Raw genomic sequence first — 25743 nt, 5'->3', positions numbered from 1 at the left:
GGAGAGGAAAATTGCCATCATGAAGCAGGCAATATACAGAATCTGGAAATATCCCAGGAGGCATCATGATTTCTTAGATTTTCAATATTTGACTCTACATGACCATTATGGAGTCTGTAAGTATTTGAAATTTTCTCTAGAATTGAAATGAGATGAGATATATCTCAGCTACTCATGACAAAGTAAAGGCTTGAGAGCCTCAGATCCAGATCCACTGATACCTCTCAGTTTTCCTTTCTCTTCCCTCTGCATTTTTTCCAATAATGTTAATTTCTTTCTACTTTCTTTGCTGCAGGGAAATTTTTGTGCTGGTAGTGCACAAAAATATCTTTCTCATTTCACACATACCAGTGAAGCTTTAGCCCTGCTAACTAGTGTGAATAGTTAAATAGTGTATTTTGGGGCGTAGACAAACGCTGCACCTTCTGCTGTCATTTCTTGCCCTTCCCAGAGAGACTGTTGCTAAGTCCTGGTGATCCTTTGTCTGTAATATATTCAGATTAATATTCAGATAATTTCTTTAAGTCACCTTTCTACTCCAATACTTGTACATCTGACTAAATGTATAATTCGCAAAGACTCATTTTCACCCTTGAATCAAAGAGTTCAAAATCATTCAACCTCAAACTTCTCTAAGCTAGTTCCATCTACTGTGGATTGAACACATCCACAGAACATACAAGTTGAAGTGTCATATGGACTCCATGGTCTCCAAATGAATATATAGCTTGAATTTTCATGCCATGCATGTTGCAGGTATTTTGAAATATGTCTTGGTGGTTTTAGGGGATATGGTACAGAAGAGTGCTCATGAAAGTAGTGATTGAAAATGAAACTGGACAGAAGGCATCAAACTTAAATGGAATATTATCTATATTTCGTATCATCAGCAGTCTCTTGACAAACTATACCAGGATTTTGTCTTGAGAAGAATTAGTTCTCTTATCAGCTCTTTCATTTCCATATCCTCATTATTCATACTCCATGCAGGCTAGTTTGCCTTTTTTTTTTTTTTTTTTTAACTGAGCTTTTTTCATCTATGACCTCAGGGTCACTTCTCAAACTTCAGTGTAAAAAATGTTCTCTTTTTCTTGCACATCACCATGTAAGATCTTGAGTTCCCTCTCAGTGAGAGATTTCAGTAGACATGAAGTATGGTAATGCCCTACATTCTGGCTACTTCTTGCTTTCATTGCTGACCTATCACTGTTCAGTCTATTCTTTATTCAGCTGGAGGAACCCAGTCTGATATCAGCTACTTGTCTTACAGACATCACTGCACAATTGCACACGTTTTTCATCTCTGGAGCACTATCCATCTTCTGAATTCAATGGTTTTATTAAAAAAGAGTGTTGTTTGATCATATCTATAAAACTTTCTCATGAAATATAAAAGCAGCAAGTGTGAATTTACATTGGAAGAATGACTTTAGTGTGATTACCATTTAACTTTTCAGGGCTTTATTTTGTTCTAGTAAATTTAATTAAACATAAAAATATCTATGCATTGACTAAGTTACCTCAGTGTCTGAAAAATCTTATAGTGCTTTTCCTTTTTCTATTCTTCACTTTTTCTCATTATGCAAATAATCTGCACTACAAGTCACTGGCCTGGTAGACAATATGTCCTCAAAGACACAAAAACTGCTTGACTCTGAAAGTTGATGTTGCAATAATGGTGGAATGCCACCTTAGTTTGCATATTTAGCAAAGCATAAACGTGCAGATGACTGATGTTAACAGATATTAAGACTTACGAACTACCATCAGAGGAAATTCTTATAATGTCTGCTTGGGTTTTAATGTACGTGTGAGTGCTGGAGTATAACTCACTATTGAGGTCCTTTTCAACCCAGGCCATTCTATGATTCTGTGATATGATGAATAAAATTTAACAGTACTTTCTAAGTACCCAGGTACTTTGGAAAATTAAGGTAATCATTTCTGAAAAGTACTAAAGACAAATTTTAGTTTTTACAGAATGGACCTTTCATGAATTTACATAAACATGAGATTAAGTCACATTTTGGCATCTGGATATATCTAAAAAAAAATCAGAAGAAAAAACATATGATCTTTTTCTGGGCTCAAATATTTCTTGTTCTGATATGAAGAGAAGCTGTACTTTAGCTGTCTGAAAGACCAATGTACTGTCCTGCCTTTTGTATGTGCTGTAGTGTCTTAGTACTTCATTCTTTCATTTTGGATAATTTCCAAACTATTGAATTCAATGGAAAGCCACCCACTGACTTCACTGGGGAGTAGATCAATCTCAGAAAATATGTAATTGGACAAAGTAGCAACTAATTTTTTGCCATGTGTTATAAATCTCTCTTCCACAACAGAAATCAGTTTTGTCTCAATACTACTGAAATTGACTAAGAAAGGAAGAGGGAATTTAATTGCCAGCTAGGAAGATCCCAGGTTCTTAATTCTCACCACAAAAGTAACTTTCTTTGACATATGATCCAGTCTCCACAGTATGGAATTATGACTGGAACAGATCAGCCTGAGACATGAAAAGGTCACACTATAAAATGAACAGGTTGAAAGTTAGAAATCTAAAATCAATTTTTTTTTTTTTTTTTTTTGTCATGTCGAAAAATTTCACTGCTGGGTGTTTTTGTTTGTTTGTTTGTTTTGTTTTGTTTTTGTTGAATGATATCTGTTAAGGATATTGATAGGAAATTAGTATAGCCTGATTAACCACCTTAGGTATCCACCAGCTTAGATCTTCCAGTGGGAGTAAAATGTTAAAGAATGAAAAAAGTTGAACTCCAAGTTTCTTTTTCTGGGATAGTCTGTCTGTGTTATAAGTTTGAAATCAAACTGAAAGAAAGTAAATGAATAATATAAGCAGAAATTGAAAGTTCTCCCTCAATAGGCTAAGAATTTTTTTAAAAGATACATCTGTCACAGGTTCTGAGTCTGGAAATCAATGGAGTAAAAAATAGTTAAGAATTAAGAAATCACATTTTTTAATATGTCAATAACATGAAGGATTAGAAAGACTTTCTTCTTAGCAATTGGGATCCATATAGTTTTGGTGAGATTTTCATTCATAGATCCAGAAATCAGTGAAAACTCAATGCAGTCTTCACACTTTTGGTATGCGTTTCTCTCCGGTATATCAGATAAAGCTGAGGAAGTTACTTTAATCATCTGTCTGCAACTCTAAATTTTGAATTTATTTGCCATATTTTTTCATCATTTTCTGGTTACTCAGGAAGAACATCTAAAAAGGAAAGTTTGAAATGAATATCATTCTCTTGGACAAGGTTAATCTTTTGTTTAGATTCCTCTGAGCAAGGGGGAAGTCAGATTGCCTGAGACTGACTGTAATACTGGAGTTTGGAAACCTAATGGTTGGTGTTCTTCACAGGATGAGCCTTTCATGGATGACTGTTCTGTGTAAGCAAACTCACATTGCAAATGAAACACAGAAATCACATGCATTCATACTATCTGAGTGTTCTTCTTGGCGTTCCACTTCCATGTCCTACTCTTAAAAATATTAAAATAGGTTCTTTTCTTGATAGCTTTACAGTGCTTCTCATTGTCTCATATAAAAAAATAAATTGACAGGGAAGATAAACTGGATGAATTCCCACCTCATCATCCTCTGGATTAGTCTGCCTGGTGTTTGTTTGCATGGCAGAAAAAGGTCAGGGCAAGGTTTTTGATTCATTTGTTTTTTTCACTGAAGGTATTTTTTGTCTCTGTAGATACAGTCTCTGGACTTCAGGCAACCCATATGACTAATGCCCCACCAAGATTCCTTCACGTTGGGAGGTGCTGTAAAGTAATTTTTATGATACATCTAGTACAGTCCTCAGCTAAACTTGCCTCAGGAACAGAAAGAAAAAGAATGAACAAATTACCAAAGAGATTTCATTGACAAGTAGCAGGAACAATAGGCTGTCAGTAGGACATAACTCACCCAGTAAAACAAAAGGCTTGTAAACACTGAAATATCTGGAGAGGAACTGAGAAGCAGCTGAATATCACAAATAAAAATAGATCTTTGCCTCCATTACCTACAGTCTGCAATAATGCATTCTTAAAAGCAGAGACCTAATTCCTAAAAAGATTAAAATGTCAAGTGCAAAATGTAAAAATGTTAAATGCAGGCCCCACTAGTATCTACAAAGAAGGGGATTTATATAGGAAGCAGTGTAGATAATAGTAGTTTTTCTATTGTCAGAAATGTGGGAATAGTTTCTGGAAATGTACTGTCACTGTCTGTGATGTGGTATGAAAGAAAGTACTGCGCTAGAAGACACAAGTCAATATTCAGATAAGAGTCAGCAGGGTTACATACATACTAGTGAGCATTGTTTATTTAATCGCTTTGTTCTTAGATACACAGATATTTTGTCTTGGATGTACAGAACTTTACAGTGTTAAATAATGTAAAGCAGCATATTACTGTGGCAAATGTAGTGGTCAGAAAGCTTACAGATAGTCTTAAATTGTAGGAATTGCTTAACAGGGAGAGAGGAAATATTGACCAGGATGTTGAATATTTCCATATTCTTTAAATAAAAATGACACATAGACAAATAACAGAGATGTGCAGACATGACCTCAATTTAACAGCTATTCCCCAAGGATGACACCTCTTCCAGAGGCAGTGTTTGATTAGTGTTGTAGAGCAAAGTTAGTCCCAAGCATACGCCTTTTTCCTGGTATGGAGCTTGAACTGTCAGCTGAAAGGGAAAAGGGTGGGTAGAAACCTCCATAAATTCATTTCTACTTTTTTTGTTGTTGTTGTTTTGGTTTGGTTAAAGGTCTTCATTAACACAATATTTGTTACTGAACATGGTTTCACTTTGCAGCATTTATATTCTCCATCTAGTGAATACAGTTAACACAAATAAACATGCCTGTGGCCTGTGCTAATTGGATTCCTGAAGTCAAATAATCTGAGTTTTACAGTTGGTCTTAAATTTACCTGCTGAAGTTTTTGTAGCTTCAGTGAAACTAGAGCATGACTAAACACAGCTACATTTATTCACAACCTTACATCTGTGTTTATCTAGTGAAATTACCAGGGTTCTTATCAACTTTTAGTTAGGGATTGTATACATTCCCTTTCAGCTAGACTGAAAAATAAAGCAATGACTGAAGCTTGAAAATTGCTGTCTATGGCTATGGCAGTATTTAAGACTTTGCAGGAACCTGATGGCTCCCAAGACAAGGAGGATCGTGGAGATGTGCAGATCAGCAGTTAAAGTAGTTAAAGCAGGTATACTTCAGAAGAGACAGGTGACAAAGATGAAGCAATCTACCCTAAACTATAGGCTGACCAGTATCCCTAAGTGTGAGGCTGTAGGTTTCTTCCAAGTTTTTGTTTGTGGGAGGAACAAGCCCTGCAAGTGACAGTCTGCATCCTTTTATAATCTTGCAAATAGAAGTGCCACCCTAGGGCCACAAGAGCCAAGGCCTTTCTGAAAGCTCATGCCACCGAGATCCACAGAATAAGTAAAATTTTAGATGGAGGAAGAAATATGATAATGAAATTTAGAAAGGGAAAGGAAGGCTACGGTGTCTCAGAAAGCATCTGTGCTACCACAGAGTGAAACCACTATGCTTTGAAATAGAAGGAAGGAAGAAAGAAGTGTGAAGGTTATTGAGACTGATAAGTTTATCTTGGCCCTGTGCAAATTTACTCAGGGTCAGACCCTTTTGTTGACTCAATGACACTCACACAATAGCCATAGGATGCTGTTGGGCTGGACTTTTCCTGAATTACCTGGGGGACTCAGTCACAGCAAAATTCACAGGGAACTTGAGTAACCTTTGTAGTTACTGCGATCTTGCAACAAGATAACACTATCCAACTAAAAGAAATCACCAAATTCATAGCAGTCCCACAGAAATAAATATATATAACTCAGTCAAACAGTTTGTCAAATATATCCCTGTGAGAAAAAATACTCAGCTGGTGCCTGAAATTCCCTCCGAGCAAAAATAAAGCTTCCCATGCAAGATCACTCTAGCAAGCTGAGCCTTACCTTGTCAGCGGTAATATCAAAAACCCAGAGTCAACAAAGACACATGACACTAAATCTACTGCTTGATAATGTGCCAGCAGTCCAGCAAAGGAGTGAGTAAAGTTCTTAAGAATGAGGTTTATATTTTTTGTCCTACAAACATACTGCATACAAACACAAAGACAGACAGACATGAAAGATGCATTAAAATTCCAAGAAATGTGCTAGGTAATTGCATTGCCCCTTTGGGTTTCTTTTTGTTTGACTTTATGTGTGTATGTTCATGTGTGGAAATAATTTTTCAGTGAGAAGGTCAGTGTGCATATATATTACAGACACATAGGGACAAAATTAAGAAGTTTGTAGAGTGAATGAATTTTAGCAACAGCTCATTGCTTTTCCCAAAGCCCTATTTCACACAAAGTCTGTATCAGTTGCCTATTTTTGAAAGTATGCATTAGAAGAAAGATCTGTTTACTATTTGTCTGTATTAATGATTTTACTTGGAGAATAAGGAAATAAATTTTTCCATAACTTACAGTTCATTTTCAGTTGTATTAATTTTACTGTAAATTGAACAACCATTTATTCTCCTTTATAATCGGATTTGTGTTTTGTACCAGTTCAGTCTTTGAAGTGTTTTACCTTCAGATCTTTTGTATTTGCAAACATTTTTTCTTCATGGATCTTTGAAATTAATAGCAATTATTCTTAAGTTCTACCTTATATTAAGTCTCTTCATATGTTGCAGAGAATTTCTAGAGTATACATTTTATCTAGGGATGTGCAAATTATAGTCTTTCTGTTATTGATATGCTGTGTGTGGTTGAGGCTGCTGCTATTTTGTCTTAAAGAACGATGGAAAGGTTGTGAGCAATCTATGGCCCCAAATGTGTGGAAGGCCTTAACAGGACGTCATGTTTAAACAAGAGCAATTTCAAACGTCATGGCATTTTATCTCTATAGGGCAAACTTAGATTTGTACAACAAGGCCAAGTCCTGTTTATTAGACTTTTTTTCCCCCACATTGTAAGTGTCACAAACAGAAGTACCAGCCTGCCAGCAATATGCCACATTCAGGGCAGGTGGCAGAAGCACAGGTTGATGTGGGAGATGTGGTCTTCTTCCCACCAAAAGCAGGTGCAAGTCTGCAGGCAGGGTTCAGATGCTACCATATTTCTGAAAATAAGAGCATGCTCAGCTTTAGTTTTATTTATTTTGTTGAGCCAAAGACAGCCCTTAGAAGACAAGGGTTATTATCTACAGTAAGAGGGATCTCATTTTTTATTTTTTTGTTATTTTCCTTTCTAGGGAGGATTTTGCTTTTCATGTTCCAATTCATCATTGCCTGCTCTCTCCCTCCTGAGCTCTGTCAAGTAGCCCTTGAGGACAACAGGCGTACTTTGTAGGGCAGAGGGCAGAGGAAGAAATGGGAGGGACAAAACCTTAATCTGGACTCCTCTTCGAAGGGAGCTGGAGACTGGAATGTTTCCTCCTTGAGGAGGCCGCAGTGCTGGTGGGAGCCAGACAGTGCACATACCTTGGCCACAACCACAGGGAAACGACCGGGAAGATAAGTTGTGCGACTGCCAGGTTCATTCAGTGCTGAGCCACACTACCGTCCCAGATCAGGTCGTGCTCTGGAGGCTACTTAACATTCAGCCTCAAATCAAAAGGTTTTCTCCACATAGGAAGTGTACTATCTGCCGTGACACACTGCAAACTCAATATATGGCAGGAACAAAGGGCAAATGTTTTGTTCATATTGTTTCCTTGTCAGGAAAGCCCAGTGGTCTGGAGGCCTCGGCTGTCTGACACATCCAGAAGGTGATGACCGATTGTTAACAATCCTGTGAGAGCCTTCTCCCAGCAGTTCTCAGAAGAAGAGGGGTTTTGATGACGGAAAGGCACAGGATGTTACAGGATCCGTGTATGGCTTCGGACACGTGGGAAGTAGAGCGCGCACTGCTTTCAGAGGATGCATGGCTGTAAACAGGAAGCTTGGCAGGGCACGGCTGAGTCCTTGGGCTCCGTGTAGGACAGGAGAAAAACCTGCTGGAATAGGTAGCTGGGGCCAGCATGGCACTGCCATGGCACAGGCAGCACACTCATGTTTCCTAAACACCCATCACTCAGCTTTGTCATTGCCAGTCTATCGAGTCAGCTTATATAACATTGCATTTTTAAACCACTGGAAAAGAGCAAGAGATTCTGAAATCCAGGGCATGTTGGAGGCACTGTAATAGCAAATACAGACTTCCTTCAGATTTTCCACTCAGGAAAACACCCAAGTTACCAGTAAGTTGTTAAGCCAGCGTTATGCAGAACTACTGCCAGTATTTCACTGAACTACTTTTACTATTAGTGGAGTTAATTAGTGACCAAATCACTTCAACCAGTCCTCAATATAAAAAAACTTGACCAGCTGCAGGAAAATCATATAAGGAAGGGGAAGGAAAGAGGTCTCTAGAGTGTTCTAGCAGGCCTGCTCAGAAACTGCTGGCAGTCCACAAAACCAAATGAAATGGCTTGTCAAATAAGTCTCGCATTCTAGCCGCATAGAGAACAGATAGTACTCTCACTTGGGGCAGATTCAGTCTTCTCAGGCCTGCTCCTCCCTCTTCCCGAAAAATCACGTTGCAAAAGCTTTTCCTCAAATAACTACAGTTCTCCTGGCATTAAGTTATATGAGTTTAACAGCTCAACAGAGGATCATGGGAACAGATAACTGCTCCAGCACGTCCGCTATTGTATTTTTGGCACTCGCTCTTGCCAAATGACCACTGAACAAAAGAGAGCCTCTGAAAACAATGCTTATGCCACAGCAGAAATGTGTAGAGGAAAACACATAAATTTAGAAGTTTGCATTTTGGTCAGTTTTACCACGAAGACAACACATGTACATGCTTCTCTAGAAAAAAGGAAATGTAAAGCTAGGTTTAGCATTTATCATCATAAAAATCATTTAAATTCAATGCATTCACTATCATGCCTTTAAAGAAAGCAGATAAAAGGGATTGTTGTCCCAGCTGGATACTTATTTGGTGCCGCGTCTGTCCTTTCACCTGCAGCTTCCGTACTGCTTCTGCCAGAGCCTCTAAGGCAGAAGCTTGCACTCAGGGCAGTTGTATCATTCAGACTTCTTCCGCTTCATGCCCTGTAGTAGAATTGTCAAGAGACAACTCTATAGTCTTATTTCACCCTTGTATTAAAAAAAAAAAGAGAAGAAAAAAAAAAAAAAGAAACAAAGGAGGAGGGGGGGAATATTTTATTTAGGAGAAGAAATAATGTCCAAATTCAAAAGTGTGTTTGTTTGTAGTGCAAAAAATTAGTTATTCACTGTGATTTATGCGCTTCTCACAATAGATTTTGATTATGCAAATAGGAAGACAGAAAGGGAGTGGCAGACAACATAGCAACCGGGAATAACGACTAATAATATCCAGCTTGCTCTAACAGAAGCTGAGAAACACATCGTCTTTTTCAGGCATAAAGTATTTTGCAAAAGTAGCAGTCAAAAAACAAAAACAAAAACAAACAAACAAAAAAACAAACAAAAAAAACAAAAAAAAAAAAGAAGAAGAAGAATCAGCAGGCAGTCTGTTTGGCTAGTTTATTTTCTAAACATTACCAGACAGAGATGAGCATTCATCAGATTCTTTTAAAATTAAAATCCTCAAAAGGTTAACAAGGCAGGTAGGGACATGTCCCAAACACCAGTAACCCTCTATTTTGAACATTAAATCAGAGTCCTTGTTACAGTCTTAAGAAAAGAGCCAGTAACCTTCATGCTAACTTTTTTGGTATCATTTCCACCTCATGTAGCTGATTTAGGCCCAACCAATATCTCATTATCTGTACATGGAAGAAGAAACCAGCCTTTTGTCTATGGAAAAGGCCTATAAATCTCCCTTCTGATAGCTTCAAACACCTGGCTCTGCTTACTGCCCCTATGAATAACCCACTACCTCTTGCTCGTTTTCTCCTACACTATAAAACTTTTCTGCTTTATCTCTCACCCCTCTCTCATAACTGCTCCTTAATTGGTACCAGGCAGCTCCAGCATTTGAGGCTGACTCTTCCTATCACAGGCTTTAATTCCTTCCTTGGTTTGCTTGATGTTAATGTGCTATAAGTTTGAGTATGGCATTCCACGAGAACAAAAACAGGATGAAGGAACTTAGAAGAGACTTATAACACTCTCAAACAAAATGTTACCTTCCCCTCTCTGCTTCAGTGCAGAATAATTTCTGTGCAGATAATGCAGTGTAGTGTACAGAGTGGATTCAAAGTCAAGAGATCAGCATCTTGTTCTTTATTCTGCTGCTGGGCTGTATGCAACTGCCATTAAGCAAGAACAAAACAAGTATTCAATATTTTCTGCTGGTTTTACAGGAAAATCAGAGCAAAAATGCTGAAGAACTCATTGTTATTATACCTTATTACCTATTGCAGCCGTCTAGGAGCCAATTGCTACTAAGATCTGTGCTGCCTTAAAAAATTTGTGATATGACAGGGCAGAACAAAGACTGCAGGGGCAGTCAGAACAGAGTCATCATGGTGCTGGTGCATTTTCCTACCCGATACAAGTCACGTAAGAGTCAAGCCTTCAGCTCAAAAACCTCATGCCCTTGTCTGCAGCCAGTGCAACTATGGGGAAACAATGCCAAGTCCTCAGGAAAATGCTGCTGTTCTAAAGTGGAAAGTTAACAGAGCTGGAAAAAAAGAGAGAAAAAAGAATTGTAGTTCAGTTTATTCTTTTAGAGTTAGAATGATTGAATAATAACAATTCATGTTGTTGGGGGAAAAAAACCCAAGTCTTTTCTAGCAAAAGGAGTACCATTTAACTATCCAGTGTAAGTTAACTCTGCTTTGCATTGTGTCACTGAGTTTCTCACTGCAAATGTCTGTAGTAGAATTAACCTGAGCAATTGCAGATGCCTGTGAGCTGACCTGATCTGGTTTTCTTTTTTTTGGGAAGAATTTTAGAGCACAGTTCAGTTCACTCAAAGTTGATGCTTAAGCTACTGAGATAAGTCTTCTATAGGTAGGTGAGTTTGATGCCATCCTCTTTGTCAGGTAACGCTGTCTTCTTTGGTATTTTCTTTTTCATATTTGAATCAAAAGAACTGTGATTTTTATCTGTTCCCAGTATAGATCACACTTCATATAATATTTTGGAGGAGTAGAACATGGCCATAAAGAATTGGCTTGTGATTTTCAGAATGCTTCCTATCACTTCTGTTATTGTTGACATCAAATGTTAACATGAAGCAGAACTCATCAAAGAAGGCATACGGCATATTCTCTTCTCTGCTTTTTGCATTTAGCTACTTCTTCTAGGGAAAAAAAAGGGGAAATTTTGATCAGCCAAAACACTTATAAACAAAACAATATTTTCATATGAAGGGAATAAAAATCAATAAAACAGTGGTCTTGGAACTATGAAGTATTCTGAATTAAAATACTCTCATGAACAATGACAAAAAAAAAGCATAGGTTAAGAGAGGAAAGAATTAGTTGGATTAACAAAACAAAGGATTTATTTTGCATTTATAATGGGATCCAAATTAAATGGAAGTATGATTTCTCATTTAATTTTTTTTTTTTCCAAATTCCACTTATACTTAAATCTATACATAGGTGCTTGAACTTTACTGAAAAGTGTTTTGGACTTGGACTTGTGGGTATATTTATGCAGTCACAGGCTTTGTTCCTTCCTTTCAACTTCCCTTTCCTTGTGAACTGAGTCAAAATCATTTTTGTGATCCACAGTTGACACGTTCAGGACAGAAGTTATTTCAGGCACACCTATGCTGACCTTTCTCAGGTTCAACCTTATCATGACTCCATTGGCATTCTTTTCCTGCTGTGTTCCACCTTGATTTGTTTTTATGGTGTTACAGTTACTTTTGGCCTTCTGAAACCAAATTGCTGCTCTCATTGAGCTGTGACCTTGTTCAGTGATTATGAGAATGAACTCTTGAATACAAGGTCTAGAAGATAAACATTATTATATGATATTTGAACCAAAGTACATTTTAAAATCTTCAAAGAAAATGGTAAGAAAGACTGTTCCTTAGCAGTAAAACAAATAAACAATAACTTGGCTTCAAATCTTGGCTAAAGTGAGTGAAATACAAATATAATGGCAAATCTTCCTGTGGGCATGGAGACAGAGGGTTGGCAGTGAGGTTGCCACAGTCCACAACTGCTGCCGACTCATCAGCTGAGCACGCTGCAATCTGCCGGCAGCACTGTGCTTTCCTTTCCACACCAGACTCTCATTTCCTCCGGATATGAGCGAGGCTATAGAATTACAATGTCCCTGAACCACGGGATTAAAAGCCACCGGTCGGCTGATTTGTGGGGGAGATTTTTGGCTTTGGCTGAGTGGCATGGAACCATCTGCTGGAGAGACCACCTCTTTCTTTCCCACTGTGAATCTGTCATCACAGCAATTAGATGATGCTCACAGGCTGGGACCTACTCAGCTTAGAAATACCAAGCTGCTGGGAAGTCACTGGCTAGTACGGACGCTTGTTTGTGCAATGTATTTTGACTCTGGTCTTAAGACAACCAAACCTGTCATCCCTCTTAGGCATACTGCGAAACTGGATTTTCCCCTCGATTTAGTGGGAACAGGGTGGAAGATGTGTGGTGAGGCAGTGGTGATTTTTTAGCTTTTTAAAAAACTTGATTATATTTTGCAACAAGTTGTGGTAATTCTTTGGGTAGGATTTTTTTGTTTGTTTGTTTTTTCTTATTTTTTTTTTAACTAATGCTTTCAAATCCTTGAGGAGCTCTCCTGAAGCTTTGTTATTCTGTATAAAATCAAATAAAGACAGAAATAATGTGCAAGTTTACCTTACATGCCATTTGCCAGGATGGGAAACAGACTGATGTTAAAAAAAAGAGGGCAGATTTAAGGAGGGACAAAGAGAAGTGAAAAAAACAAAAAAGGTTGATTTTAAAAATGTAACTTGATACTGAAGAAATATTGTTGTTCAGGTATATTTTGGCAAAAATATTTCTTTATGTCTATCTGTGTATTTAGCCAACACCTTTAGCTAAATACCCTTAGAATTCCATTGGGTAGCTTTGATGGTCACTGAATGTTTTAAGAGAACTTTTGGGTCTGGAGCAGTTTTAGTGCACAGTAGCACCTTGCATATTCTTCTGTCTCCTGGCTGACTGCGTTAAGACAGATCAAGCCAAGGATCTCCAAATTTGCTGGCAGGACATTTCCTACTTGCTTTTTTACAGTTTTACTTACTGTCACACTCTGCTCCAGCCACCCAGGTATCTTACATAGCAGTGCAAACAGAGGGAGGAGGGAATCCTTTTCTACTGGCCAGCTGGCTCGCAGGATGCACATTACTTTAAAGGTGGCTAAAGAAAGAGTCCAGTGGTTTCTATTAAAGTCAGTCTTCAGGGTTAATCGATTCCATAGAAAGTTCTGGGCTTCCTCACTGATCAGAGACCAAATGGCACAACATGAAAAAAAAATGGCATCATGCATCTTAAATTATAATTCATTTTGAAATGACAATTGCTATTTAACAAAACCATTTCCCTCTGTATGTGGTTAAAGGAAGTTGGATTTATGTGTTCTTACATAACCATCATTAATTAATCCCAGATTCCAAAAAGCTCAATGTTTCAAAAAGAAGTATAAAGAGAATTTGGCTCACCAGTGATACAGCAGCTGCTCACCTAGATTGCAGTGTATCACTGATCTTTAACCTGAAGCTTGCATTTCTTTATGATAGATTAGAATACAGGTATATTTTTAATACATTTCCAAAGATGTTCTGTGTCATACCTAACATTTAGTTTGTCACTAATAAAGGGTTGCCAAAGCACATGATTTGTAGAGGAAAAAAGACAAGGATGTGAACATTGTCTTTTCTGTGATGAAATATTTTGTATTTTTGCTAAAAAGCAAATCCTGATGATATAATTTTGTGGCTCAGTATTTACTGCATAATTTAACATGAACAAATGTTGGAAAATCCCTAATTAAAATTTCAAACAATGGACTTTTTCCAGGAGCTTGTAACAGAAACTGGGGAAAACTCCCCCTCACACCAGCAAGCAATAGAAGGAGAGGGCATCATTACTTACAGTTAAAGAATCTGTGTAGCTGTGGTAGCTGTGAAAGTACTTCATCTTAGAATGTAACCAGCTGTACAAATGTTCTGTCCTAGAGAAAGAACAATCTCTTCTGTTTTGGGGTCTTTTCATACGTCTACGTAAAGAAGAACTTTATCATTAAAAGCACACAGCTTAAAAGATATATTTGTTTTCCATAAACACAGAAAAAATATGTAAATAGCCTTATTATTTAGAACACTATAAGTAATGTGAAATATTAAAACAACAGCCTACAGCATCATAAATAATAGTTTGTTTTCTTTCTGAAATAAAGGAATTTGGACTTTAAGCCAAATTTCTTGAGCGTAAATAACATTAATGCTTCATCAGAATAATTCATCAGTACACACTTCACAGACTGAGTGAAATGAAAAAACATGGAAAACAAGAAATATTTTAAAAACTTGACAATATTAAAAGATACACTTTAAAAACCTGTTCTACAAACCAAACTGAAATGAGCACCTAAATCTCATCTACTTAGTGCTGCTACTGAGAAATAAAGGCGTAGGAAAAGTAAGTGAGGAGGACAAGCAAAAAGTAAAGGCATCTGACCTCAGCTGAACTGGAAATACATAAACTGTGCAGTCTTATGAAATGCTGAACATTTCCAGGGTCCAGCAAAACCCTGCCATTCATTTTATGCATGTGACTAGTCTCAATCAACAAAGGATAAGCTATGTTAACTGCTCAGCGTAGCATACAGTTCCCTTCCCCACTCTGTAGTGCATTGCTTATTTGCTGATTACATGGCTGCTTCTTTCCTCGATCCTCTGCTGCAGCTGTGGGAGAGAGCAAATGAAAGAAAATCTCACTGCATTTCACTCTGGTACTGTTAGTCCTGGTCATTCGTGCCTTTTGAGGAGTGTGTCCCAGGGTCATGGGCTGTCCTTTAGTAAGCTTTTGTTCCCTATGTTCACAATATTTACTTGAAGTTGACAAGTATGTCCTTCCAGCAGAATGTTAGTGATGTGGGAGTCACACAGTATAAAGTGCACTCAGTAATTTAAGCCAGCCCTGTGCAAGGCTTTTGAAAAGATGCATGAAGACTAGCATTCGACCCAGTTGTCAATGAGGCATAAGAGAAGAGAAAGAACACAGACTTGTGTGCTGTTTGTGGTCTTTGTCATTGGTTAGATGGGCCGCTGTGATTTGAAACAGCTGAAAAAGTGATCTGAGTACTGCAGAAGTCTTTTATTGGAATGCTTCAGTCTTCAGCTGACTTTTTTCAGCAGTCCTACATGAAGCCTAGGTGGGGCAGGACAGGGAAGGAAGCCCAGGACACTAGTGAACACAGAAAGAGGGCTCCAAATTTCAGCTGATCACATTGATGTGTATCTTGAGATTTTTAGACTTCTCATGCAGGCAGTTTTCAAAAATTGATACAGAGGAAATAGATGCTTTTCTGCCTGTGGAAATTCTTCATGCTGAGTTGTAAGAAGTTCCACGGACCATTTAGCTATTAAAGGTAAGCCTGAAATGAGGAGTTTCCCTGTATCAGGGAAAAGAATAAGTTGTCAACTAAGCTAGCATCGGCTCTGTGGCATTTCCATTTAAAGTGTAGCATACTACAAAGTAATGGCTCTGCCAGCTTAAACAGAAGGACTGGAAAACATCAAGAAGGTTTCCATCTATTCCTTAGCTTTCTTTGTTCTTTGTAGCACATATGCAACCCTCCACATCTAAACTGCAGATCCAGGAAGTCCCAGGGCAGTCATCAAATGTGAGGGATCCATATTTCTCATAGCTGGCCCTGGGAAATGATGTGATCTAGGTCTTGATGCTTATAACAAAGGAACTCAGACAAACCAATTTGAAGTAATAATAAAAATGGAAGCTACATCTGCAGAGCAAATGCATGGAACTTTTCAGAAAGCATGCAGCTTGCTATGATGAATAAAGTCTCAGGGAAACTCACAGAAAGGCAACTGTTTGTGTAGCCTGAAGTCTAAATTTTTTTCTAAGTAGAAAAGCAAATATCCTTGCTTTCCTAACCCATCCCTTTGTTGTAATAACTAGTCTCAATAAAATGTCTATCTAAAAGCTGTCATTTTCCTGTGTTTGGCAGTGAGGAATTCAGCTGTGACTTAGATATGGCTGCAGTTATTTCTTTTCTCTCAAATTGTATTTGTTTTAGCCAAATGGAAAGCCACTCTCTGGTTTGCTGAGGCAGCTGCTCCTTCATGATTGATGGTGTTCAGCTTTCATGTTTGCATACCTGTGGCTGATGTCTCACATCTTGCTTGACATCAAAGGGAGGCAGCCTTGTACCGGCATCTCGATTCAAGGATTATGTTTTCCGTGCTTGGCTGGGCCAGGCACACTGCACTTGCTGAATTCCTTTCCTGTAGCTGTGCGTGTGCTGAGCTGGTGACCCCATCTTGCCACTCACATCCTCCCACGTGGAGAGGGTTGCCTAATGTTGGGTGGTATCTTCTGCTTTCAATTGCTGATGTCCACAAGATAAGGTCTGGTGCATGACATTTTGTTATTTTCACTAAGCCTTTAATGGTGTTTCTAAGAGGTAAGCTGATGGGAAAGTGAAGACCTGGACTTGTCAAAGCCTGTAAAAATCATACTCTACTTTTATATGAAGTGAATTGTGCATTAGTTGTACACTCAGAGACTGAGGAGAGATTTCCAAGAAATTTCATGATCATATTTTTTATTTACATTATGGTAACATCTCAGGCCCCAGACATGGCTGAAGCCTTATAATGAAATGATGAAAACATGCAGAGTCTCTGCCTTGAAAAATCCTAAAAACTAAGGAAGTGCCACAACATAGGGAAGAAATGAGATGTTGCTCCCATGCTCACTTACTATTTTAGGAACATAGGATTGGAAGGGGCCAGCTCAGACATTGAGCTCAGTGCACCACAGCCTTGGGCAGCCAGGCATGTAGATGCCTACAGACCATCTGCTTCACAGAAGTAAAACATTGTGATTCAGCACAAGATTTGTGTGACTGCGTCTTTGGTGTGAGACCCCAAGTCCAGCAAAGACATTTAGGATAAGCTTGCCTTAAATTTCAGGGGAAAAGAAATCTCTACCCAATGTCTGTACCTACTGAACAGATCAGTAGCATCTTTATCTTTTCTAGGCTGCCTGCCCATATGGCTACCTCCATATGGGGGTAGTAACCAGGATGGTACCCGGTGAGTAGAGAATGCCTCCAGTACCTTGCCCCCCTGGTCTCTGCATGATTCTTAGCCTTTAGAGATTTGAGTCTCTAGTATGAGATAGTAAGGGAGTGACGGTAGGAAAAGGCAATGAGATTTTCTGTGTCAAATTACAGCTTGTATCTCCAAGATGAGTCAGATCAGTATGAAACCAGACAAGCAGTATTTCTCAGCTCAGGATATTCAGTGAGGAAAGGAAGATTCTGCTCTGCAGAATAGATTTGATTTTTTCAGCAGTGGTCTGATACATGATATACAAACAATCTGGAAAGAAAACTGTAGTGGAGAAAGATAAACTAAGGACTTTTCATTTTGCAGAAGATAAATTCTTATAAATTCTGCTTTTCTACAGCACTAAAACATGCATCCAACTCAATCAGGAGATGAAATTTCAATTTTGTATCTCTCTTGGCTTGAACTGGCTCTCTGAAACATTTCAGCTCCCAGATATGGCTGCTGAGTATTCCAGTGCAGAAGACTAATTCCTTCCAGTAAAAAAGAAGTCACATAGCCATCTAACAGAGAAATGTTTTTTTCAGCACAATTCCACTCCTGGAGCCAAGAGTCTGTCTTATAGGTTTTGCTATACTATTACTGTGCCCTAACTCCATTTATTAAAGGCTTGTATATGCAATACAATGATTTGACCAGAAGGTGTTATTAGGAGAAAGCAGGAATTTTGTGAGAGAATACCAGCGCAAGATTTCAGGATTTTTTTTTCAAGGAGGAGTGATCAAATTAAGACCCACTTCATTTTAAATATACAAAAACTTTTTCAGCATGTAATTCATACAGGCAATAAAAAAATATGCTGTGTTTCTATACAGAAGTTCTAACATGTATGTATGACACGTGATATTACATTCCCAAGCAAAGAAGCTTGGAGATCATTGTTGTGTTTCATAATCTATTATAATAAAATTTGGAAATCAGTGATCCATGTATAATTGCATGACTATTTTCTATTTTCTCTGCTACTGGAGTCTCACAATATCAAGTTTTGCCTAGGAAATCAATGAGGTTTGCATAGTTGTAAGTGGGAAGATTTTGACCTAGACTATAATTTTTTTTCTGAAATCTGATATTTTTGGTTGAAACCTTCAGGATGCAAAAAATATATCCTTTGAGAAAGGAAGCCTCTCTACTCTTGTTCATGTCTTCAAGTCTAGCCTAAGCTGACTAGAAATCTTGAATATCTTCTGATCTCTGTTGAAATTGTTGAGAAGGAAACAGATAATGTCAGCAGAATTCCAGGTGGAGAGAGCTCTCGAAACTGAACATTGCAGCAACCTTGAGGTCAACCACCACAAAAGTCAGATCTGCCCACTCCCTCCAGAGTGCATGATCCTAAAGGGTTATGCACATAACAATGTTCACTTGCCCTCTTGATGCCCTTACTGGACTTCTGAGAGAAATATTTCTGGTTTCCAAGCCTCCTTTCATAAACATAAGCTCCACTTTACATTTTGTAAAAACACAGAAAAAAAATATATTCTGAGAAACCACAAAGAGAAACCCAGAGAGCATGATACCAGAAGAGAAAACATAGCATCTCCACATGAATATTAGTCTTGGCAGTGCAGTACAGTATCACTGATCTTGTTAAAATATCTAAATTTACTACTCCTTCAGTATTGTTACCTGCAGGGTAAGAGAGAGACAAGATAAAAAGTTTCTGGCATGGTTTGCAAGGACAACCTGTCACAATACTGTTATGGAACAGAGTAGAATCCTTAAAATTTGGATCATCTGATGTATTTTATCTCTCTATAAGCTAGGAGAGAAGTCCAAGCAAATCACGGCATCTGCCTTCACAATGGAGGGAAAGCAAGCATTTGCAGATTGTGGTTCATTATAAATATGAATTATTGTTATCTATCTTTTTAGCCTAAATGTCTAATGCAGCCTGAATGTCGAGTTTTTAAATAACTGAAGTTTGACGAGAAGAATTCTACCTGGAATGACGGTAGAGTTCACATTTCTTCACATCAGTGGCACTTAGAAATCAAAATAACTTGATAAAGTAGGTGCAGTTGTACAATATGCAGTTTAGCATAGCAAAATGCATGGTCATTCATCCATGAACAGAATGTATAGCCATATTTATAAGAAAGGGGATTACATTCTGGAAAGCAATGATGCTGACATGGATTTCATCTTCCTTGGTATGTAATGCTAAACATGAGCTCCTGGAGAGACAGCAACAGTTGGAAGGTAATCATCAATCTTGGATGTATAAACAAATGAATACATTGAAAAAGTTGCCAATAAAACACTTTTAATAAGGTATTATTGAGACCATTATTGCAGTCTGTTTCCAACTTTTACTGGGAAACAGTAAAAAAATTACTTCAAAAAAGAAGTTCAAAATAAAGAAAAGAAAGAGTGATGCTTATATTATAGAGAAAGAAACATAATTCCATAAGGCTCTGTCAGTTTTTTTTAGGTTATCCAAAAAAAAAGATGACTTCCTCAGCTTACTGAGAAACAAGGTAGAAGATTAAACAGTGGGAGAATGCAAAATTAAACTCAGCAACTGCATAACATTTTTGTCAAACTAATTAGCCACTGATTATTTGAATATTACTGGAGATGTGGCAGATTCCATATCTCTTGTTTTCCTTGGGAGAAAGCTCTTAATGTGACAGAAATGTTATGAAGCACACAGATCAGGTCACTTTAAAACAGGGGGGAGACGTTTCCATTTTATCCTCAGTATGTATTAAAAAATAAGACTTATATCAAACTGGACTTAAATTTCCAAAAAATTTCAGTGGTTAAAGGCTTAGTTCAGTCCCAGACTGTGCCAGATCTTCTCATCTATATGTGCTCAGTTAGCAGTGGAAACATCCTCATTGGAGATTTTTACTGTTTCCAAAGTGCACTATAGTGCCACAATGTTCAGAAATCCTGTTGCTCAGCTGCCGAGCAAACAGGTGCCAAACAGCATTCCTCCTATTCCCACTCTACAACACCATCTAGACTTGTGTTTTGAAAAGAGTATACATCTGGAGGAAGTGTCCTTTCCTGCAGGCCTTAAACAACTTGTTTTAACATCAAGGAACAAGTAATCCCATGTACGACATAGGTATATATACATCTATATATACATCTATGTGTATATCTGTGCATGTCTGTGTATGTGTCAGTAGTTCCTTCCAGCAAAGAGCAGAGAGTGTGCATTACTTTCCATCCTATCATACAATCGTATTTTGTATAGTGTTTCTTAGTAACTCCTTGAAGTTTAAAAAAGATCATTAGTTAGGTGGGTTTTTTTGTTTTGTTTTGTTTGTTTGTTTGTTTTTGCCAAAATCCCTCACCTAAATAAAATACTGTCTTCTAAATAAAACACATATCTGCTCCTACCCTTGAACTACGTAAAAGAGGAGTAAGGAGTAGACATTTAGAGCAACCCAGATGAAATATAAATGCTGAATTCACTTGCAAGAAAAGAAGAAAAAGAGTTGTTTTAAAAGCTTAATAAGAGTTATATTCTCGCAGGTACCAGTCAGATTTATTTTTAAGACTTTGAGATACGGTCCACAGATAAAACTTGCATGAAGTTTATGAGGTATTTTTTCTTCCTTGTAGTAACAAGTTCCTTCTGGTTTATATCCAAAATTAACCCCTTCAACAAGAATAGTTCAGCATGAGAACTGTGAAGGTTAATGACAGAAATTCTCTCTGTACAGAAGGCTCACACACTCAGTGAACATCTGAAGCAGACACATGGGCAGTGAACATGCATCTCAGCTTCCCATGCACTGCATCAGCTTTTGTTACAAACACAATTAGCTGACAAAATGATTTCTCCAGTTAAACAAGTAGAACTTGCTGAGTGATTGGTGTGATATGAAATGGGAGAATTGTCCTTTCTTACTTTTTTTTTCCTGCTGGCAATAATTTCAGGTGTAAGATGCTTTTTTAAATTGTTTTCCTCAATCTGACAAAAATAAAAATAAAAATAAAAATAAAAAGAATCGTAGAATCATAGAATCACAAGGTTGGAAACGACCTGCAAGATCATCTAATCCAACCATCCTCCCATTACCATTGCTACCACAAGCACTAAACCATATCTCGTAGCTCTTCATCCAGACACCTATTGAACACTGCCAGGAACAGCAACTACATCACCTCCCTGAGCAGGCTATTCTAGTGCCTGACCACTCTCTGAGAGAAAAAGTTCTTCCTTATGTCGAACCTAAGCCTCCTCTGGTACAACTTCTGGCCATTTCCTCGGGTCCTGTTTGTTGCCTGGGAGAAGAGGCCAAACCCCTCTTCACCATAACCTCCCTTCAGGAAGTTGTAGAGTGCAATGAGAGCCTCCTCTTCTTCCAGACTACACAATCCCAGCTCCCTCAGCCGCTCCTCATAAGACTTGTGCTTCAGACCCCTCACCAGTTTTGTTGCCCTTCTCTGGACGCATTTCAGTGCATTACAGCATATATTATGTATTTTTCCTCAAAGCTACTATTCTACCCACTAGTTATCAGTTCCTTTATTAAAAGACAAGGACAGTTAAGACAAACACATCAAACACACAGTGTCAGTGGCACTCACTTGAACAGTGTATTTGAAGCACATTGCAGAGTTCTTTCTATTAATCTGAACAAAAATCCATCCCACTCTGAAGTAGACTCTTGTGCACTTAGAAGTGAGGAGATGAATTTGCTGGACTAACAGTTTCAGGACAGTGGCAAGTATTGTAGTTCATGTACTCTCATGTTAAAGAAAATCATTAAACAAGGAGCTCTCAGCCAGTTTCTCCAACTGAGGAAAACTGGTAGAAGTCCTTTGCTGTCAAAGGATTGTCAAGGACAGGAACGTAATCTTTGATATCTGAAACACATTTTTTATGAAAATGCCTTTGCAGTTACAGGTGTTCTTTGTCAGGAAATCAAAAAATGAGCATAGTAAAATTTACTGAATTTAATAAGAACTTCCCAGTACTTATGCCAGTGACTTTAACTTGTTTGCAAGATTTTGGAAAGCTTAAGAACCTAAACATAGTTGTTGTTATGATTCCTACTGTTTCCTGTTTAAGGACAAGACAAGAAGTGGAAATTGTTCAAAAATAACTTCTTGGACGTTGTTTCCATACCAAATTGAGTGTGTTTTTACAATATTTTCAGCCCTATTTTCCATATCAACATGTTCTCATAAATAGTGCTTGAACAGTATGCTGCTGATTAGAATCACACCAATCTTGTAAATCTTAGGTCCACCCACAAATGCTAAGTTGTTGTTGAACTCAAAAGTGGTACTTCCAAGTTAAAAGCAAGTGATGAGCTCTGGTTTTGTGTAGTATTTTGGTATGTCTACAGTGGCAATGCTTCAATGCTACCCATGTGCCAGCCTCTGTCCTAGAGTTTTGTGTGTGTGTTGATGCATAGCACTTCAGTGGACTTGACCAAGGCTAACTTTATCACAGTTTTCTCTGTCCTTAAATATTCTTCCTTTCTCTTTCTTCTCAGTCATTTTCCTACCTCCCCCACACACATTTGGGTTTTGTGTTTCATGGCTGCTGTTTCATGGTCTTTGTGGCAAAACCCAAGTCTGGCAGCTGCCTTAATATTCACCCCACTTGTTTTCATTTTCTTTATAGAGCTCGGACTGGGGGTGGAACCTTTACACAACCTAAATCTCTGAAATTAAATCTTTTGCAAACTGACTTTATTCAACATTTGTTTGTTCAGTTCTGATGCTCAACCAGGCATAATAATCACTAGAGTGACTTTGGAGGATTAAAGTCTTAAGGCCCAGTGGATTAGTATGTTCAATCCTATATCTTTCAACTGTCAGAAAGAAAAGGGGTTGCTTCAGGAGTAGAATTTATTTTGTATGTATCTGCATGCATAGAGCCCAATTTGTCAGAGAGCTGAGCAACTCCCAAGAATTAGTGAATTTATCTTCCAAACTGCCTGGAGAAGCAGAGAGGGATTACCTTCATTTTACAGATGTGGAAGCAAAGCACAGACGGATTAAATGACTTGCTTTGGGTCATTTACGGGGCACTTCAGGCTGCAGGAGCACTTGCTGATTCAGGTCAGGAGCAAAAAGAAAGTGGTTTATGAGCTTCTTTGCTTCTTTTTCCCTGATGCAGAAAACATCTTAATTGGGCTTTTGCCTACAGAAAGTTTTGGGAAGGTTTTGGTGAACTGCAGAAACCCCGATATCTTCTCTCCCACAAGGTGTTGATGTCAGCCATTAAAAGCGCCAGAGAAAGACCTTGGCTTAATGCCCAGAATGTAAAGGAGTACATTTTGGCCGAGTGAGGTGAACTGGGCAATCCACCAAAAGGTTTTGATTACTAGTCTGGACTACAAGTCGTCTTCAGATAGACCTGTTTAAGAGAAGGAATGTTATGTAGCTACTGTACAACAAGGTCATGAGGAAAATTAAGTCAGGGGAGTGTGTCTCAGCTCTTGTGTCTGTGATACACGCGTCATACCAACTATTTTAGTGCTGGGAATAAAGGGGCCATATTGAAGTGCTGATTTAAAATGCAGCTTATTCATCCAACTATTCTTATTTTCAGAAACAGTCAAAATGATTTCCTTCCCACTTAGGTTAAATGTTGAGACAACTGACAGGACTGATGGCGCCTTTAGGAATCTGTTTTCTATCTTGTCACTGGCTTGCTGTTCTTGGAGATTATTCTCCCAAAGATTTGGCAGATCTGGAATCATTTTATAGAAGTGAGATGTACCAAATATACCTGCTGCAGGCAGTTGCTAGTGCTTGCTTTATATACTCAATGTCCACCACAAATGAGTTACTATGTATTACAGAAAAAATAAAAATCAAAGAAAGGAAGTGAGAGGAGAGGTTAAAAGAAAAGAAAAAAGGAAAAGAAAAAAGAAAAAAAAAAAAAAGAGACTATAAAAGAAAAGAGTGCTATTGGCTATTTCATGACATTTTTCACCAGAGACTCTTTTGCAGATAGACATATCCAGCCCAGCTAACGTTGTGGCATTTCTTCTTCTGTTTTTCTATGTGACTGCCAAAAAGAAAACCATATCATCTGCATTATCTGGAAGGCAAAGTATTGGGAAGGTCTCAGTGTAGTATTCAGTTAGAGTTTGCAAATATGTAACATGTTGCTGATGTTGTTCTTTTCCAAGGGTATCCTGGTAACATCAATAGAAGTCAAAAGTTCCACTTCAGTTCCTACTAGTAATAAAACATGTAGCTATGAACTACCTTCATCATTTGAATTTGAGAAATGATTCCTACATCACTTTTCCTCATTCCTTCAATTCCTTTCTTCTGACTTAACTTGGCCTCCAAACGTGAAGTCTGAAATCCAGATGTATGGTTTTCCTCCTAAAACAAACTCAAGTCTATCTTTTCCTGACTCCAAGATAGTAGAGAGAAGTAAACAAACAAACAAACAAAAAAAAACAACGAAACCACACTTCTTCTGTCACAATGGCTATTAATTCCTCTTTAGAAACATCACTAGTCTGTATGTAAAAAACCCCGTCTCACATCTGAGCTACACATTGACAAAAGTATAATTTTAGTGGCACCCTTCTCTGATATGTTAATAACAGGAAAAGCAAAAATACACATTCCCGTCCTCACTTGTTTGGGTCAGAACAACTGTTATGGTTGCTGAGTTTGCATCTGAAGTTAAAGAGTCAGAGATTAACTGGTTGGATGTAGCAGTACCGTACCATTTTTCCTTTGCACATGTAGGCAAAAGGCATTTCTTAAGAACATGGAAAAGGATGAGTAATGGGAAAAAATCTTGTAAAAATATGTCTGCCACACAGGTATTTGAATATATTAAGACGGCATTGGCTTACATTTAAGGATTTCCATTTGCTTTGGTTGGCATACATCTCTGCCTTTTATGTGAAGATGCTTTTGGAAGGTGGTAGTAAATTTTTTTACAGGAGCTGGAGAAAACGTGGAGAGTTCTTAGCTGTTGTACTGCTCCTCATATGCCTAGTCTGCATGCTCTTGGCTTTACAGATTTCCTTGAAGTCCATTTTCCATGCATGCATGCAGACAGTCATCTTGCAAGGGTAATCTGAAAAGCAACCCTGGAGCACACAGAACTCCCTTATTTAAGCATACCCCTTTATACTGATAGCCTTTTGGCTATCTAAGAATCAGGTGTGCAACAGGAAGGCAGGCAGGTGACAGAGCCCAGTGCCTGTCTCTCCATCTCCATCAGTCACTGTCTAGATGTAGCCACAAGTTTCTCCCGTAAACTTCAGGTTTCTTTGAGCAGTGCTAGTGAATGGGGTGTATCTCTCAAAACCGACTTAACAGCAAATGCATCAGTTTCATTTTTCATGTCCATATAAATCTACAAGTATGGAAGGAAAAATAGGAAAAAAACAGGTTTCCACCTCCCTCTAAATTCATTCATCACCAAGATGACACTGTGAGTC

This window comes from Phasianus colchicus, chromosome 2 (genome assembly GCF_987193195.1).
Source record: "Phasianus colchicus chromosome 2, bPhaCol1.hap1.1, whole genome shotgun sequence".
NCBI classification, from domain to species: Eukaryota; Metazoa; Chordata; class Aves; order Galliformes; family Phasianidae; genus Phasianus; species Phasianus colchicus.
This window is presented reverse-complemented; position numbering follows the sequence as displayed.